Source organism: Lotus japonicus, chromosome 1 (assembly GCF_012489685.1).
Source record: "Lotus japonicus ecotype B-129 chromosome 1, LjGifu_v1.2".
NCBI lineage: Eukaryota > Viridiplantae > Streptophyta > Magnoliopsida > Fabales > Fabaceae > Lotus > Lotus japonicus.
This window is the reverse complement of record NC_080041.1, coordinates 31,534,421-31,546,237: the sequence shown is the minus strand read 5'-3', so window position 1 is coordinate 31,546,237 and position 11,817 is coordinate 31,534,421. Positions and strand designations below refer to the sequence as shown.

Genomic DNA, 11,817 nt, shown 5'->3' with positions numbered 1-11,817 from the left:
TATAAGCAAAAAACAACATTTTAGATTCATTGAATAAATGATGTATCTACTCATTATTATAGACTAGATACATCATTTATTGAATGAATTTAAAAACTTATTTTTTGCTTATAATAGTGACCAGAGGGTGTATGACTTTTTTTTTGTCTTTTGGCCACCAGTCTCCATAGGGAAAGGGGCCCCACGTGACTAATCTGACTCAGGATACTGTAGTAATGTCCCTCTTTGAATTAAAAAATAAAAATTAATTAATTAGTCATAAATCAACTATTTTTTTAGCGTAGAGATTAAGTTAATCTTGAAACAAAATTAACTATGTGAATAACGAATCATGACTTTACCATTAATCTCCTAAATATTAATGAACAACATCTTTATAATTTTATTTCCAATTTAATAATCTCATAAATCATGTTCAACTTTGCACAAAAATACCAATAATTTGGTTATTCGCTAATAACATTCATTAGTAAGTAAAATGAATTCGGAACAAATAATACTTATCTCATTGATTATATATCGTATTATTTAGCCATTAAAGGATTGGCATAACAAATTCAGGTCAATCAACCTAATTCCTAATTGTCAAGATTATTAGGGATTGTTTAGCAGAGTTATATTGTTCTTGTATGATTATTTGGGTTTTTTTTATTCTGTCAATCGTTTCGTAAGTTGTTTCATTTTTTTCCGAAAATACAAATTATATATTATGTGACAAGAGAACTTATTGAGAACAATCTTCTTGACAAGGATACAATGAGCTGTTAAAAAGTTAGTTAAATCAAGGAAGGACTAAATAGGACTCTCCCTGAAACACCTGGACTTTGTGAGGTAATCAACAATTTTATTTGATTGTCTAAAAATATGAATGCTTCCAAGACATTCAACCTCAATCATAAGAAAATCAATAAGATTTAGATCATTCAAAATCTGAGAGTAATTTAAATTAAATGATAATAAATGACAAAGGGTAAATATTATATTTTTTTACTCTTATTTTGGAGTATAGCTTACGGTCATCTTTAATATTACGTCAAAATAGGGAATAACTATTAAATGCCATGTATTTCCGCCTAAGATATAGGTATGAAGTTAAATATTTTCTTAGAAAGCAGAAGTATATTCAATGAAGATGGGGAAATAGACAAGGTGTACAACCCTACTCAAAAAGACCAAAAAAGCTAGCAAAGCCAAATACCAACCAACCCAAAAACCTAAAAAACAACCCAAGCAACCAACAAAACTAGCCCCCAGCATAAACGCAACCGCCCCAGCAAGGGAAAAAAACCCGGGAAAGAGGCGCCCCAAACAGCTGCAGATCAGAACAAAAAGGAACAAAAAGGGAGAAAAGACAAGCAGCTCAAAACCCCTAACAAAAAAAAACAGCTAAAACCCAACCACAAAGCAGCCCAGCACCTAAAAACTCCACTATGGATCACCATAGAGCCTCGGATGAGTAGAAATAAGGTGGCCAACTAAGCTTTGGATGACTTCCTCTTCAGAACCTATGGCGACAACACCTACTTGTTTGGCAAGCAAAAAGTCCCTCCGAGCTCTCATCAAAGCCCGATCAGAACGACGAGCTTCATGGAGAATCAGGGAAGGGCTCCTTACTGGCGAAACCTCGACCACCGGAACCTCAACAACCTCTTCCACCAACAAGGTTAAATATATGTCTATTAAAATTAAAACAACCCAAATTAATTAATCATAATAAATCAACTATTTTCAACGTAGAAATTAAATTAATCATGAAATAAAATAAACCACGTGAATAACCATTCATGACTCTGCACTTAATCCCCCAACATTAAAGAATAATATCTCTATAATTTTATTTCCAAATTAATATACTCCTAAATCACCTTTTTTTAATATTAAGAAAATTATTATCAAGTGGTGTATAATATTGATTTCTAGAATCAAAATTACCATGTTATTACCTTTTTGAGATAATCCTGACTGTTAGCAACACTAACTTATTCTCAAGTAGGTGCATATTTTTATCAATCAAGTCAACCTATTGTTGTGAAAGTAAAAAAAAACTCATTCTCAAATTACTATTATTTATTGATCTCATTTATACACAATTTTGATATGTAATCAATGAGATAATAAAGCTTCTTTTGTTTTAAAAAAATATAATCAATGAGATAACAACTATTTGTTCCTAGAGTCAAATTATTTATTAATGAATATTTTTAACGAATGACCAAACTATTGATTAAACTAATTATAAGAATGAATCATAATATGCATATTTTAAAAATAATATTTTTTTATAAGTAAATTTCATGAGAACAACCCTCTCACAACTAAGACAAATCAACAAAATCCAACCAAACAAAACCGCCCCAAAGACCACACCTAGTGAACGTGCCTCGTTAAAACCTTCCTAGGGAAAACACATTGGGATAAAAACCTAGTGAAGGAAAAAGAGTACAACATCCCCTAGAAGTGCCTTTAAAACTCTCTAAGCAAAAACCAATACAATAAAACCTAAAAACTGAAATCTAACCAAATAAGTGGACGACATCAGAACCAACAACCTAAAACCTTTGTTTTTTCCTATCCCTCTTAGTGACTTTCTTAGGCCGACCTCTTTTTCTCCCAAAAATAAAACTTGGGATAGAGAGCTCCTTCTCCACATAAGGAAAACGGAAAAAAAAGGCTCGAACTTTGAGAAAATCACAATGAAGGGAATCACCAAAACCCCGATAAAAAGCAAAACAATCAGGATTTTTAGCCAAACCACAAGAGAACCTTAATTACTTATATATGATACACAAACATCATCTTCAAATGACTAACATTCAGCCTCCATTAACAAATAGAAGACCTCCAACTTTGCTGCATTCATCCTCCCCTTCTACTTGAATAATCATAGTTTAATAATAATTCCATAAAAAGTAAGTATATAACATATATTTACTAATAAAAAAATGAGAAAAAGGAATAAGTTTACTAATAATAATTCTAAACATAATCATACTAATAACATAACATATATAACATAAAATTTAATAATTGCCTTAAAATAGAATTATTTTTATTTTTCCTTAAATTAATAAATATATAAAAAGACATTAATTTCATAGAATCTCCATTTATTGTATTGTAAAATTTGTGTTTTTTAAAATTGTCAAACTTCCTAAGGTCATTGTCAAATTTTCCCCATTTTAATATATATTTGGTTTTTCAAAAAAAAATATTTTGAAGGTAATTTTATAATCCATATAATATCATAAATAAATTTTAAAGTTTCGCATTAAATAATTTAAATATTTTATTTGTTATCTTTTATATGTATACTAGTACTTTTGACCCGTGCGATGCACGGGGATATTTATTTTGTTTTTTGTGTTATTAATTTAAAGATATTTTACTGATTAAAAGAACAAAAAAAATTTCAATGTACCAAAAAAAAAATTGAAAGAACAAAATTTATTTTAGATATAAGAAATCATAAGTTTGTAAGAATTTTTTTGGTAGTGTATGTTTGTTTTTGTTTTTTTAGTTGCTATTTTTTATTTTATCTTTTGTATTCATTTTTGTTTATCACGTGAATTCGTTAAAAATCTGTGTAATTTTTGCTATGTTTATTAAAAAATAATTATGAATGAAAAGAATAAAATAAATTTCAGATATAGAAAAACAGAAATTTGCAGGTTTTTTTTTTTTTTTACTGAAATCCTCGATTGAGGGTTATGTTAAGTAACATATTTTTTTTGCATCTACAGCATTGAGAATAATGATTGCTGTGATGATTTTTCTGAAATAAAAGAAAATAAATGGGGAAACATAATATGAAGTCATAATATGTAACCACTAAGTTTTACACTGCTATTCCCAAAATTTCAAATATGAAAATGCATGATCTTGTTCTAAAACCTATGAAAGATTGATTAGCCTTAACTAATCACTGAACATTGTCACTGCTTAATTCATGCACTGGTTAGCTCATTGACATAATTCCCCCTGATTATGGCATCACCTTCTTCAACATAGTAGCTCCTCTCCTTCTTCAATCATCCCAAAGGAACCTTGACCTTAAATGGCCAAAGGAAGGTTGTTTGCCTAGCCCAACAGTGAGGATCCCATGGATAAGGTCTCATAATTCCATACTTACCCAGAGCCTCCCCAATAACAGAGTTATCAATCAGGGCAGTTCTCTGCTTGAAGGTGAAACAATAACAGAGATAGTTATACTTTCCATACTTGCACTCTACAGATTTGGGCTCAACTTCGCAACATGTTCATTGTTGATTTGCTAACTTTAAGAAATACACCATTAAAAATCTGTCTCAATCTCAACAGTTGCAAGATCCTCCTTGTCTTAGGATGCAGGGGATTAATCCCATGGATGCGAATAATAAATAAGAGCTTAGCATCAGGATCAACATAAAATCAACTTTTCAACTTTCCCTTACATTTCAATAGAATCAATTACTTTTTCTGCTCATTGCACTCCTTGGCATACTGCTTAACCTTGTTGTGGCCAGCTTACAGCTCTCAGCTCTTTTCTTCTTAGCAGCTTCAAGCTCCTACTTTTTCACCAAGGCACATTCCTCTACCCACTTATGCTTTTCCGGGGCAGACTCTGGAATAGATGCCTTCACCTCTTCTACTTCTTCAACGCAATGTCCTACCTGCAAAGAGAGTTTGATCAATAATGGTAAACAATATGAGCCAAGAAGAGGTTTTTAACTTAGATGTTCATATAACTTTACTATGGAATATGTATATGCATTTCACATAGTAAAGAAGAACTTACCTAGAATAAATGACCCTTGAATGACTGAGTCCCAAAATAATTTGTACACTTGATGCTACTATTGTTTCACGTTCAACTGCTCTCAAGGTCAGCACTAAGAAATTAAAAATTGATTTGGACCAGTCCTCGTCAAATAACATCAACATAGCTTATCAAAATAGTGATGGCTGAAGAATTACAACAACCCTAACAAAAGTCATGCCATAGACCAATCACTTTTCAGTTTTTGCATCCTTCCATGTCTCTATGATAACTCCAGGAAAGCATGACTTTCTTTGAAGTTGTTCTCAAATCATAACATTAAAATCAGGGACTGTTTTCAAACACACTCAGAAATTGCTTACTTGTAAAAATGGAAAACTGTTTGATGGTTGGTAATTTAACATGATAACCTCCGATGTTCAATCTTGAAAATTTATAAGATAAGATCATAGGATTTACCAAGAGGCTGATGAACCTCTCGCCTCCTTCTTGGCGGATTTCAAAGAAACCCTCCTTAAAATTTAAAAAATATTTTAAAGGTCTAGTCTCATCGAAAATGCAAAATGATGCCTCAAATATTACATTTGATTTCTTAGGTGGATATAAATATTGATTATCAAACAATACATTAACACAGAGCATAACTTTTTAGGATTCACTGTGACAGTGATACCAGGAACTCTATGCTCTAGAGCTTTTTTCACTTCATTCATTCATCCTACACATATGTTACATGAGATGATACTCCATTTATTAAAATAGTAATTTATAACCAATACACAACACCTCAATTAAAAATACTAAATAGATAAAGCTAATGCTTAATGGTTAGATAACAAAATAATGGTGGCCCTTAAACATACTTAATGCTCCTTAATGCATAATAACTCATGACCATTCATTTTCTAATTAAAAGTGAATTTATTTCTAACCGTAACTCCCGTTTAAGTGGCTAAACATAGTAATCAAATCAGAAGCCACAATGATTAAATATCAATATAATAAAGGTATATTATGAAGTGGTAAGAATTTTTGTTTAGAATCTCATTTCAACATCACTTTAGTTCTTGTGTGATTGAGTTTCTATATAGGACTAACCTGAAAAAATAGAACTAACCTCCTAGGACTCTTTCTAATTAAAGGCTAATAATCTATGCAGCAAAGATATATATAACATGACCAATATTTTAGTGACTTTCCAAATGAAATCTATAATGGAAAAATTTGTCAAAAAGAATCATATAATCATATAAATAAATGTCTAATAAGTAATAGTAGCTTAATATATATTTGTCTAATATGAAAAAGGAGAAGACTTTCCACTAACGTTTGAAGTTAATCCACTAAGAATTGGCTCGTAGCAACTGTGATTTCTTGAAGCTGAAAAGGCTATAAATGGTTTTTTATAACTTTCATGATCTGTAGTTGATAATCTCCACTACAGATTCATATATCCAAAAAAATTCGTGGCCAAAATAAGAATGGTGAATAATAAATGCAGAAATAGGGTGTAGTTGAAAGGGATCTTACCGGTGTTCTGGTCGGATTGGGCGCCATCACCGAGTCTCTTCAGATCTCCCTCGACCATGCTAGGCTCTTCCTCATCGTCTCCTCCTCCTCCTCCAATCCGATATTGAGCCCGTCGTCATCGCTGGGGTCGGATAAACCGATTGAGTGCAACATAGGAATAATAGATGCAGTGGGGAGCAATCATTCAGAATTGGAAAAACCACTTTACAATTAACGAAACATAAAATAAATAGAAATTGATCATTACCCAACAGTTCAAACTTCAAACTCCAAACATATATAGCAGTACTAAAAAATGAACAGTGCCTCTTGAAATGAAAAATCCACAATTCTTCCTAACCCATTAACCAAAACAAAACCACAATTGGAGAGTTAATGGGGAAAGAACTAAAAAATAAATGAATAAAGTTTATTTCATCACGAATTGCAATCTAAATGGCAGCATCCATGAAACAGAACACGCAGATAGAATTGAACCCTTGAATCTTAAAAGAAAAATGATGGGAAAAGAGAAGAGAATCATGAATAGGAGCACCTTGTTTTTCTTGAGCCTCTTGACGGCTACGCGATCCCCATTGGCCTTTATCTATTCCAATATAGGTGTAACCCAATAGGCTTTAGTTCTAACTTACAATTGAAACGGTTGTCCTGAGAACTCCCTAAAAATTTTGTATTGATTATCCCTACATCAGTAGTTGAGTCGTCCAAACTATCTCTCCAAGTTCCTTAGCCCAACAACATAATCACACATATCGAAAATCTCCTATAATGGATACAATGAAAGATTAAAAAAAATTCATATACAAATGCAAATACTAAATTTTTTCATCTGACATGCTACTAAATTGCAGAATCAAGAGGTTTGCCACACCATATCCTCCCCAATTAAACAGTTCTCATATACATATGCAAAGTTCATTTCTATATTCTTGGTTAAGTGACCTCCTTGCCAACACTCCACCCTTTACCTTACATTTCAATGTTGCTCAATTTGACTATGACCCTACGCCATGTTTTGCCACCACAGATTTCACACTATGTCAAGTGTCAAGGATTGATCAATTCCCTTCGGATAATTTTGAAAATACAGCATGAAGCCATCCACCAAAAATGAATATTGATGATTATACCTGCAAATAAACATGGGCATAGTAAGTCATGCAAATACAACAATCAAGCATAGACTCACACAACATCAGATATTAAGGGTTGTTCAAAAATAAAAACATCAGATATTAAGGGCTCCATATATCAGACCACCACGGAACAAAAATAATAAATGATCACAGCAAGTCAGCAATTGTCCATGCAAGAGGAGAAAATATAAAACAATTATAGCAAAATTCTCAATGTATTGATATGAGATATCTATAGGCAAAAGATCAGCACCCACTTCACACGATATTAAGCTAAAATAAAAGCATCAGGAACACATTATTGCTGCATCTGGCCCCTTTTGAAGAACTAAGATAAAAACAAATTCACAATTGGCAAAGCCACAACACTAACTCTTTGCTCAATCTGCAAAATTGAGGAAAATAAGAAAATGTAGGAGTGGATATGCACGCATCAGAAGGGCAACATTCATATAAATAAACAGGCACAAAGAAGGAAAACAAATGATGGTTCTTACCGGAGCAGAGGATGATGAGAAGCATGTATCCTGGTAACTTAATGAAAAAGAAAAATGTGGGACAGATCAGTATGAAAAAGTCACAAAAAGAAGGGATCAGAACAACTAAATGATTGGAATTCGGAATAAATGGGGTGAAATCAAGAGAAGCAATAAGGAGGAAAATCAGACGTTCATACCGGGTGGAAGACGGTTCAGTATCTCCTAATTCCAAAGTTCAGACTGTGAAAACAGAATCTTCATTGAGAGAAGAGGCTCTCTAACCGGCGCATATCTTCCGTAGAGCCTCTATTATAGTCGCCTCCCCTCCGCTTCTCTCATCTTCCTTCATCCCTCCAACCAAACCGAAAAGACATAATAGATGGAGGGCAAGGCTCCACAATTAATTTCTCCTTCAAGTGCCTCTCTCTTTTCCCTTTCAGCTTTTCAGAAACGAACGATTGAAAATACGAAAGGTTGTCTTGTGAAGAATCAAAAAGTAAGCCCAAGAAAGAGAAGAATGTGACTACAGATGAATAGACGGCTGAGATTTCATCTTTGGAGAATAATATTTAACTTTACCAAACTATCCATACATGAAATTAAATTGTAGTGCAATGAAATTTTAAATTACAAATTTACCCTCAAGGTTGAAGAAACTCTCCCTTTATATATAGTATAGATTTATATATATTTATTTCAAAAGTTTTCCACCTGTAACAAAAAAAAAATTATTTCAAAATAATTTTCTTCTCTCCTCTCTTGTAGGTCACTCAAAGAATATTGCGAATGAAGTTGGGAAATGGTATTATACAATGAAATTATATTTTCATAGAATACAATATATACTTGATTATTTTCTTTTAAATTTTACTCATAATATATAGGAAGGTGTAATATTTATCCACATTCTTTTCAGTTATATTTCAACTTTTAGTTTTTCTAATTTTGCTTATCAAATTATTACAAATGCATATTAAAAAATTTCTAATTAGAAAATAATAATAATAATAAATTACTACTGCAAGTGTTCACATAAAACTAATTATAATTCATTAAACTACGATTAAATTTTCAATCGTTTTAAAATTAAATTTAATCAACCTTAAAATAATGTCAGAGAGAATATTGAGGATGAAATATATGTATAATATTTATAAAAATGGAAAATAGATAACTTTGGTTGCAATGAATGTATAATATTTAAAAATAATAAATGAAAAAATATTGAATGTAATCAATAAAAATGCACATAATATTTCAAAAAACATTTCCATCAATAGAAATTCTGAAATTCTAAAATTGAAATTAAATTTTAATTTCAAATCAACAAAAAATTAATTAAATAAATGATATCTTATAAATAATTAATTTCATCAATGATAATGCAATTGATTTTAGTAAGTTCGAAATTGAGATAATTGACGTTCCAAGATTCAAGATTTGAAATGGAGTTGAATTTCAAATAAGTATTTTAATGATTTTAAAACATTCGAATATAAATTTCAAATTTGTTACGTAATAAATTAATATTATTTTAGTAAATTCAAAACTGCTGATAATTAACAGTAATAAATTTTGAATTTTAAATAGTAAAAAAAAATTTATAAAGTATATTCTAAGATAATTTTCAAAATATTACAAAATAAAGGAATATAATTTTAGTAAATTCAAAGCTATCAATAATGAACACTAGAAGAAGTCATCACTTTTTCGTAGTTATGAACCTTTTTTCTGCTAGGGTTTCTCTAACCCAAACAGACTTGTCAGCGGCTGGAGGCGTTGGCGAGCAAGGCGCGGCGGAAGAAGGAGAGGCGACGGAAGAAGACGAGCAAGAGGGTGCTCTTGGTGACCCGACTCTGGTTTCGTACGCGGAGGGAGGAACGACAGGGAAAGTAGGATCAGAGGTGGCCGGATCTCTCCAGTGTGAAGGCGGAGCGCGGCGGAGCGTCTCTACCCTCTTCGTGGATGGCATTGAGGAGGCGATTGGGTACCATCATATTCGAGGCTTGTTCGCTCTGTTCGGGAAGATTTCGAACGTGTTCATTCAGCGGAATCGCAAGTTTGGGCGGCGATTCCGTTTTGGATTCGTTCGCTTCTTCTCTGAGGAGCAAGCCTATTCTGCAGTCAACGTTCTTGACGGCCTTAGGGTGGGTGGAGCTGCGCTTTCGGTGGCACCGGCGAAGTTCCCAAGGGACAAGTCGAGAAGCTCTGTTTCTCAGGGATGTAGCGGCAAGGATTCACCGGCGTCGATGGCTGATCCTTACAAGGCTAGCGTTCGTGGACAGAAATCTTGGAGGGAGGCTCTTGTAGGTAAGTGTTGTTTGTCAGTTACCTCTCCTTTTGAAGAGCTGAGGGGGCTGGATCGTGGCTGCTTTTTGGGGGAAGGAATCCCTGTTGAATTTCTTTTCCCTGAAATTGGTGTTGGGTCTCTTGGTTTGGATGAGGTGCTGCCTTCGTCGCCTCTGCAGCTTCTTTCTACTGTAGGGGTTAGCGAGGTTGGAGAGTTTGGAGAGGGAGTTAATCTTGGGGAGGCGGAGGTTGAGGCTAGTCATGGGCAGGAGGTGCTCCTGCCTAGGAGACGCGGGCGCCCTAGGAAACTGGGTCGCAGAGCTCGGTTAGCTGGTGGTATTGTCGGTAGAGTCCCTGAAGGGTAGGATGTTCGCCGTCGAGGTCGGCCCAGGAAGAATGAGAGCAGAGTCAAAGAGGTGAGCATTCACAAGGGCTCACCTTCCTCTAGCCCGCTAGCAGAGGACCCTTCTGAAGGTCGTCAGTTGATGCTCTTGCCACCGGAATTTTCAGTTCCTCGAGGCATTTTGACTAGAGCAAGGAGTGCTCTTCTGATGGGGAAACGGTTGGGCTTAGAGTACTCTTGTTCTGATACTGTTGCCTTAAACCAGATTGCCGCTCAGATTTCGACGCGTTGAGCTTTGTTTGGGTTGGTCTTTCTGGTTGCGGTTGTTGCTCGACCTCACTGTTTGGTTGTTTTGGCCTTGGGGTTTTGTGGGGGGTTTTCTCTTTAGGTTTGTTTGTTTTGGTGGGCTTTTTGTTGTACAGGGGAGGGTGTGTTTATTGGTCGGTGTTGTATAGGGCGTTTGTGATTTTTTGATAGAGCTGTTGCTCTGCTCCCTCTGCTGTTTTTGAAGAGGGCGAGTAGCTTCTCCTCTTCATGGGGTGGCTGCTGTCTTGTTTTCCTCTCTTTTATCATATATTATATTTTGCTTTCGCAAAAAAAAATAATGAACACTAGAAATTAATTTCGTTAGTATTCGTAGAAGTTCCTTCTAAGACAATTTCAATTCCCAAGTTATTATTAAATTAAAAAAATAAAAAATAATGTATATTAAATATATCAACAAATTAATAACATTTTCTAATTTTTTTATTACATTTGGAAACTATTTAAAATTACCAAATTCTAATTTGAAAATACAATTAATTGTTTGACTATAATAATATACAAATAAATAAATAACTATAAAATAAATAAATAAATAAAATATTCAATAAATAAATACACATATTTTTATAAAAGCTTGGGGAAGCCATAGCTCCCTTTAGCCTTAAAGAACCGTGAAACTACTTAGAACAATTCAATAGATAAGGATTTTAAAATTCCAATAACATAGCCATGGCACCTAGCACTGACAGACTGAGCTCATTACCTCATTCTTTACTCTGCATCATTATTTCCTTGATACCGTTCAAGGAAGCCGTAAGAACCTCAATCCTCTCTAAAAGTTGGATAGATATTTTTAAGTATGCATCCAACATAGAATTTGATGAAGTGTCTTTTGTGAAAGATGGTCAAACTCATCCAATCAGAAAAACTCAAAGAAAGGCTTTTCTCGAGTTCATGACGCTTTGGATTGATAATCACAAAGAAACTATCGTGGATAAGTTCTCTTTGAGATTATTA

At 33.5% G+C, this 11,817-nt stretch overlaps 1 pseudogene; it reads right to left on the bottom strand.

Annotated features, from left to right (window-relative positions):
• Positions 1-3,755: 3,755 nt before the first annotated feature.
• On the bottom strand, positions 3,756-8,412 carry LOC130734399 (60S ribosomal protein L7-4-like; annotated as a pseudogene).
• Positions 8,413-11,817: the final 3,405 nt, after the last annotated feature.